Source organism: Cebidichthys violaceus, unplaced genomic scaffold, assembly GCF_023349555.1.
Source record: "Cebidichthys violaceus isolate CVI_PGR_0920_01 unplaced genomic scaffold, fCebVio1.0.p SCAF_10, whole genome shotgun sequence".
Taxonomy (NCBI): Eukaryota; Metazoa; Chordata; class Actinopteri; order Perciformes; family Stichaeidae; genus Cebidichthys; species Cebidichthys violaceus.
Window position 1 is genome coordinate 719,293 of NW_027176263.1, and position 7,867 is coordinate 727,159.

At 47.5% G+C, this 7,867-nt stretch overlaps 1 long non-coding RNA gene across 1 annotated transcript; it reads right to left on the reverse strand.

The window, feature by feature from the left end:
- Positions 1 to 3,218: 3,218 nt before the first annotated feature.
- LOC137878958 (uncharacterized) lies at positions 3,219 to 4,945 on the reverse strand. The gene is made up of 3 exons (XR_011103671.1): positions 4,057 to 4,945; positions 3,683 to 3,752; positions 3,219 to 3,447 (listed from the first exon to the last, which is right to left on the reverse strand). It is a non-coding gene; the product is annotated as an uncharacterized lncRNA (long non-coding RNA).
- Positions 4,946 to 7,867: the final 2,922 nt, after the last annotated feature.

Consider the following 7,867-nt stretch of genomic DNA (forward strand, 5'->3'; position numbering starts at 1 on the left):
AACAAGACATACCATTATCAGTTGTCTTATATTTATTTATCATTATTTCAAAAATATGTCCTTATAATATTGCTTTTACACAAGCAGTGGTAATCACTACTTTATGATTAGGTCTTCTGTGGCACATCCTGTATTATTTTACAGTAATATTTATTTATTCAACCAGTGTTGTTGCTTATGTAAACAGACAAAAACACAAATACATACTCATTCTCTAATCTCCTCTCTCAAAGAATAAATGATGTGAGCATAAAACAAGAGTTCACCTCACTGTAGCTACTCTCAATAATAAAATGAAAATCCATTCTACTGATAGTATTGTCGACATCCACAAACACAGACTACTGTCTGCCCTTGGTGGACGTCAGAGTAATAACACCCACATGTTTTTCTAGAGTCTCTGACAGACTCTGTGGGCTCATACAGTTTTTGTTTCAGCCTGCTGTCAAAGTGTCATGAGAGTTGTTCTGTTATTCACCGTTATCAAGCGCGATAGATTGACCCCAGATGTTTACCAGTCTGACAAAAGATTTCCCCTCATTTGGTGTTTTGATGGTGGTAGAGTGTGAAAACACCAAAATCTCCCCCAGGTGTTCAAGTGGGACGAGGTATGGTGACTGAAGGCCACAGCGCTTTGTTCACATCATTTTAACACTGAGTGGTTTTGTCCTGTTTGGAAACATCTGCATATGTTAAGTTTCTCCACTCTTTTATCATAAGATAAGAAACTTTATTGATCCTGAGCAAGCACTACAAATGAAGCATGAACAAAATAAAAGCTACTAACCACTACTCCAACATAAATACAAACAATAAAGTGTATGGTGACAAATAAAATAAGAATAAAGTGAAGTGACCCCGTTACTTATCAAGAAAAAGGCCACCACGGCTGCTGATTGCAATAAATAACGAAATCCAGTGTCCAACATACTGTAGGTATTTTATTTCTCACATAAACATAGGACAACTACTTACTCTGTCATAATCCATTTCCTCAACATAGACTAAAGACATCATAACATTAACATTCATTAAATATTGCACGGTTTGCTCCCGTCTACTCAGCAACACCTGTATCAAGTGATATCAAACAAAATGGCTCTTACAATTGCATTGGAAATGTAAACGCGCAGCAGTAATCATTCTACTTCAAGAGTAGAGACCTGTTCGAGGTCGATAGCAGAGGAAGTGCGCTTCATGTTGTTTTGCCTGATGAATGAACAGACGATGTGATGCGGCCCTCTCCTGTACATTTGTATTTTAGTGACGTACCCATGTTCTCGTTCATAAATCATTGAATAATTCGGTTTATCATGTAACAACAGCCCACTGAGTCCCGCAGTGCCTCACTGTCGTCTTCTGTCAGGTAAAACTGGGCGGACCTTCTTTTATAGGCGTGGCTTACACTTTGTTCAAAAAACTACATCCAACATTTTTCCCCTCACTTACAAGTACCACTGATATTACGACAGTTACTGTTTTCATTACAGTCAGAGCATGTGAATGCAACTCCTACTCCAACTATTTACTTTTGCTCCTTAATTAAGCACACGTATATTTTAGCCGATTAATCAATGGAATAATTACTAAAATAGTCAATAGCTTTTAAGTGGTTTAGAGTTTCTTCCTCAGGGTCACAGTGCTTTGAATTCATTTAGGAAGTAACTGATTCATCTTTGTTTTGGGCTCATAAGTCGACCATCTGGCAGGTGAAGCATCTTCCCCAAAACAGAGACATCTTCATGACTGCAGGGGGAGCAGGAAACTTACATCTCTGGAAATAGTGAGCGATTCACCTTTGACTACGACGATGTGTTCTCTAAGAATCAAAGTTTCCTGCTTTACTATAAAACATGTATTTTGCAGCGAGTATCCGGCTCAGAGAAGCAGGGTGGACTCCGAGGACACGGAGGAGGGCGTCGCCGGCTCCGTCACCCTCCTGCAGAACGCCACTCTGTCCACGCAGCCCATCTTCAGCCTGGACTGGAGCCCCGACAAGCGGGGCCTGTGCGTGTTCTCGGGCTTCGACCAGATGGTCCGCGTGCTCATCGTCACCAAACTCAACGCGGCGTGAAGATGCAGACCGAGACAGAGGAGGTCGAGATCGATACGAGACACAAACAGGAAGTGAATCACTTCTGTGAGGCTCACTCGTCTTTTATCAGAAGACAACGTCTTCCTGCAGCTCTTGGCATCTAGATGTTTTTTGCAATTCTCACCAAAAAAAACATTTTACTTAAATGAACTCTGAGATCCTTTGTTGTTGTTCCATTGTGTCTCTTAAATGCTGAGTTAACCTGTAGTGCAGACAAATATTCCTGTAACACAACGATTCCCCATATAATTAAAAAAGCCTTTATTGAGAAGAAGAAATTAGTTTTTGAAGAAGACTTTAAGGATCAAGATTTAATTTCTTTATCTTTTGTTGCACTGTTGGCTGATGTTCTTTTGTTTTGTTCAAGTTGTCACTTTTAAAATGTTTTTCATTGAGAAATTAAATGTGCCTTTGGAGAAAACCTTTTTCTTATTGTCCTGTGTCTAATATGAACAGCTCCTTTATAACACCAGGAAGTAACGTCAAGAGGATTACTTTATGAACACAGGATAGAGTCTTAACAGCTGCTTCCGTCTTTTGTCTCATTCAGAATTCTTCTTTCATGTTGTCGACATTAGACACACACACACACACACACACACACACACACGTTAGGGTCGTATCTCAGGGACTGTCATATTGTGTTGAAAATGTAAAAAAATAAATAAAGAGTTGCTGGTGACATTATTTAATGCCTCATATGTGAAGTTTCAAAATGACACAACAGCAATATTTTTTTATTGCATACTTGACCCGTTTAATATTTACATATTCTTAAAAAAGTTTAAAGAAACCAGAAACAGAGCGAGGTGTGATGATGCAATGTGACTTAGTTATCTCTTAGATTGAGAATTTAATATTTGGTGATGTACGTATATCTCATATCTCATATCTTGGCTCTAAATCATGAAAAACTAAGACTTCGGGGTAGAAAGGTTTCCATCCATCTATGTGTGTCACTCTCAATGCTTTTGTCTCTCCTTACCCGCCACTGTCTCAACCTTTTCGGGGCAACAGTCCTGTCTAGACCTGTTGGTGAGGAGCTGGGCTTTTGTGCAGTTCAATCAGCAGAGACAAGTGAATGATTAGTAGTTAACATTTATTATGACAGATGATGCGTTAATGAGTTACACAGAAATTCTTTGGCGCTTGAACTCGACGAGGAGATTTGTGATCCAGTTGTGATTGCCCTGAGCGGCAACAATATAAATCCCCCCCGTGGAGTCCAGACACTGGTGGTGATGGTGGCTGATGAGGTTGATGAGGTTGATGAGGCTGATGAGGCTGATGAATCTGCGAAGACTGGGTGGAGATGGGGAGGTGGAGGGTTCCGTAACAGCAGCATGAACGTACTGAAGGTAGAGAGACAATCATATTTAAAGACAGACAGCGGCAAGATGATAGGCTAATGATGTCCTTGTGCTATTGGCTAGAGACCAGCTGATCTAGACAGCTGATATGATTGACAGCCCCAAACAATAACGGCAAGGAAATAATGTGTGCATGCATGAGGAGTGACGGCAGATGTATGGTAAATAAGCTATGGGCTTAGGCATGCATGAGTATAGTCTTCCTGTCTGAACTTACACTAGAGCTTCATTTGTTGGAAGGTTTGGCTGATCTCTCTGGCCTGACTGCTGCTGCTCCAGTTCTCCCCCTACAGGACAAAACACATAATCTACATTTTGATACACAACAGACATCCATCCATCCATCCATCCATCCATCCATATAAAGTTTGAGCCAAACTCAAACTTTCCAAGACTTTTAAATGTTTCCTTCATTCAAATAATTCCCTGCAGCTTCTACGAGGAAACAAACTTGTTCCAGTGAAGCTAACCCACATGAAGCTTGACATAAATATGCAGCAGAATAGAAGAGAGGAAAAGTAAGCATCACACAGGAAATCATCCAGTGCGAACAAACAACCACGCAACACGTCGGCCAAGCGCGTGACTCACCTGGCTGCAGGGGTTCTGGCTGGATTTGACCGCTTAGCTTTTTTCTTGGCCACGCTGGTCTCAGAGGGCCCCTTCACTCCTGCTGGTTGGGCGATGGACTGCTTGGCAGCTCTCTGATTTTTAGCCTCCGGTCGGTCCTGCCACCACTTCTGTTCTGAGCAAACAGAAAAACGGGCTTTAATGTGGACGAGCAGGTCGTTTCCAAAAGGCTATCATAACTGTTACCGTAGACAGAGACAGTAAGCACACTATGCAGACAGCTATGGCTTCCTTTGACCCGTCTGAATTTGGGTTGTTGTCATATTGAGCCAGCTGTGCCAGACCCAAGAGACACAGGGCGTGGCTGTCCCGCGGCGTGGTCACCACCGCTAGCTGGCAAGCCTGTAAAAGAGACATTACACATACAGGAACATTACTTTTAACCCATCCAGGTGGCCGTGCTCCGACTAGTTTCCCAGTGTTCCACAATCTTTCCAATGACTTCCATGTCCTTGGCTTGTCTCTGTGTAGGTGTGTGAGTCTCTTCCTGTCCTGCCGTCAACCTGGGCCCAGTCTACCTGCACACCTGCAATCAATCAGCTCATCAGCGCTCCCTACTCCTCACACACCTGTCATCAATCTACTCCTCACCTCCAAAGTTTATCAGCCGTGTCTTTCCTCCCAATTTCATCAGATTATTGTCTCATCTACCGTTGTAATTGTAGTTAACCTGCCATTTACTTCTTCTTCTTTTAAGTTTTATGGCGGATGGCGTCCAGTGAAAGGTGCATTTCCGCCACCTAATGGATTGGAGTATGGACCAGAGTATCTATCCCCTTACAAAATCAAAAAACAAACAAACAAAACCAATGTAACAGACAGACACTCAGGCGGAGTTTCTGTCTGTTTGTCTCACAGTGAGACAAACAGAGAGACATTCCGCCTGAGTGAGACGGTGAGATCGACCGACCGACCGGCCGACAGTCCGTCTGAGTGAGACCGACCGGCCGACACTCCATCTGAGTGAGACAGAAAGACTGACCGACACTCCGTCTGAGTGAGACAGACAACCAGACCGACACTCCGCCTGAGTGAGACAGACAACCACACCGACACTCCGCCTGAGTGAGACAGTGAGGCAGTGAGACCGACCGACCGGCCGAAACTCCACCTGGGTGAGGCAGTGAGACCGACAGACCGGCCGACACTCCGCCTGAGTGAGACAAACAGACAAATACTCTGTCTGAGTGAGACAAACAGACAGACACTCCGTCTGAGTGACGCAGACAGACATACACTCCGTCTGAGTGACTCACACACGGAGTTTCGGTCTGTCTGTTTGTCTCACTCAGACGGAGTGGGTGTCTGTCTGCGTCACTCGGAAGGAGTGTCTGTCTATCTATGTCACTCGGAAGGAGTGTCAGTCTTTCTGCGTCACTCAGACGGACTGTCTGTCTGTTTGTCTCACTCAGATGGAGTGTCGGTCAGTCCGTCGGTCTCACTGCCTCACTCAGGCGAAATGTCGGTCGGTCGGTCGGTCTCACTGCCTCATCCAGGTGGAGTTTCGGCCGGTCGGTCGGTCTCACTCAGGCGGAGTGTCGGCCGGTCGGTCGGTCGGTCGGTCGGTCAGTCTCACTGCCTTTCCCAGGCGGAGTGTCTGTTGGTCTGTCGGTCTGTCGGTCTCACTCAGACGGAGTGTCGGCCGGTCGCTCGGTCTCACTGACTCACTCAGACGGAGTGTCGGCCGGTCGGTCTCACTCCGTCTGAGTGAGACAGACAGACCGACACTCCTTCTGAGTGAGACCGACCGGCCGACACTCCGTCTGAGTGAGACCGACTGACCGGCCGACACTCCGTCTGAGTGAGACCGACAGACAGACACTCCGTCTGAGTGAGGCCGACAGACAGACACTCCATCTGAGTGAGACCGACAGACAAACATTCCGTCTGAGTGAGACAGACAGACCGACACTCCATCTGAGTGAAACAAACAGTCTGTTTGTCTCACTCAGACGGAGTTTCGGTCTGTCTGTTTGTGTCACTCAGACGGAGTGTCTGTCTGTTTGTCTCACTTAGACGGAGTGTTTGTCTGTCTGCCTCACTCGGATGGAGTGTCTGTCTGTCTGCGTCACTCGGATGGAGTGTGTGTCTGTCTGTGTCACTCGGAGGGAGTGTGTGTCTGTTTGCATCACTCAGACGGAATGTCGACCGGTCCGTCGGTCTCACTGCCTCACTCAGACGGAGTGTCGGCCGTCTGTCGGTCTCACTCAGACGGAGTGTCGGCAAGTCGGTCTCACTCCGAGTGAGACAGACAGGCCGACACTCCGTCTGAGTGAGACCGACTGACCGGCCGACACTCCGTCTGAGTGAGACCGACAGACCGGCCGACACTCCGTCTGAGTGAGACCGACAGACCGACCGACACTCCGTCGGAGTGAGACCGACAGACAGACACTCCGTCTGAGTGACGCAGACAGACCCTCCGTCTGAGTGAGGCCGACAGACAAACACTCCGTCTGAGTGAGGCCGACAGACAGACACTCCGTCTGAGTGAGGCTGACAGACAGACACTCCGTCTGAGTGACACCGACAGACAGACACTTCGTCTGAGTGAGACCGACAGACAGACACTCCATCTGAGTGAGACCGACAGACAAACATTCCGTCTGAGTGAGACAGACAGACCGACACTCCATCTGAGTGAAACAAACAGTCTGTTTGTCTCACTCAGACGGAGTTTCGGTCTGTCTGTTTGTGTCACTCAGACGGCGTGTCTGCCTGTTTGTCTCACTTAGACGGAATGTTTGTCTGTCTGCCTCACTCGGATGGAGTGTCTGTCTGTCTGCGTCAATCAGACGGAGTGTTTGTCTGTCTGCGTCACTCGGATGGAGTGTGTGTCTGTCTGCGTCACTCAGACGGAGTGTCTGTCTGTTTGCGTCACTCAGACGGAGTGTCTATCTGACTGCGTCACTCAGATGGAGTGTCTGTCTGTCTGCGTCACTCAAACGGAGTGTCTGTCTGTTTGTCTCACTCAGATGGAGTGTCTGTCTGTTTGTCTCACTCAGACGGAGTGTCGGCCGGTCCGTCGGTCTCACTGCCTCACTCAGACGGAGTGTCGGTGGGTCGGTCTCACTGCCTTTCCCAGGCGGAGTGTCGGCCGTCTGTCGGTCTGTCGGTCTCACTCAGAGGGAGTGTCGGCCGGTCGCTCGGTCTCACTCCGTCTGAGTGAGACAGACAGACCGACACTCCGTCTGAGTGAGAGAGACAGACCGAAACTCCGTCTGAGTGAGACCGACTGACCGGCTGACACTCCGTCTGAGTGAGACCGACAGACCGACCGACACTCCGTTTGAGTGAGACCGACAGACCGACCGACACTCCGTCTGAGTGAGACCGACAAACAGACACTCCGTCTGAGTGACGCAGACAGACCCTCCGTCTGAGTGAGGCCGACAGACAAACACTCCGTCTGAGTGAGGCCGACAGACAAACACTCCGTCTGAGTGAGGCCGACAGACAGACCCTCCGTCTGAGTGAGGCCGACAGACAGACACTCCGTCTGAGTGAGGCCAACAGACAGACACTCCGTCTGAGTGACACCGACAGACAGACACTTCGTCTGAGTGAGACCGACAGACAGACAATCCGTCTGAGTGAGACCGACAGACAAACATTCCGTCTGAGTGAGACAGACAGACCAACACTCCATCTGAGTGAAACAAACAGTCTGTTTGTCTCACTCAGACGGAGTTTCGGTCTGTCTGTTTGTGTCACTCAGACGGAGTGTCTGTCTGTTTGTCTCACTTAGACGGAGTGTTTGTCTGTCTGCCTC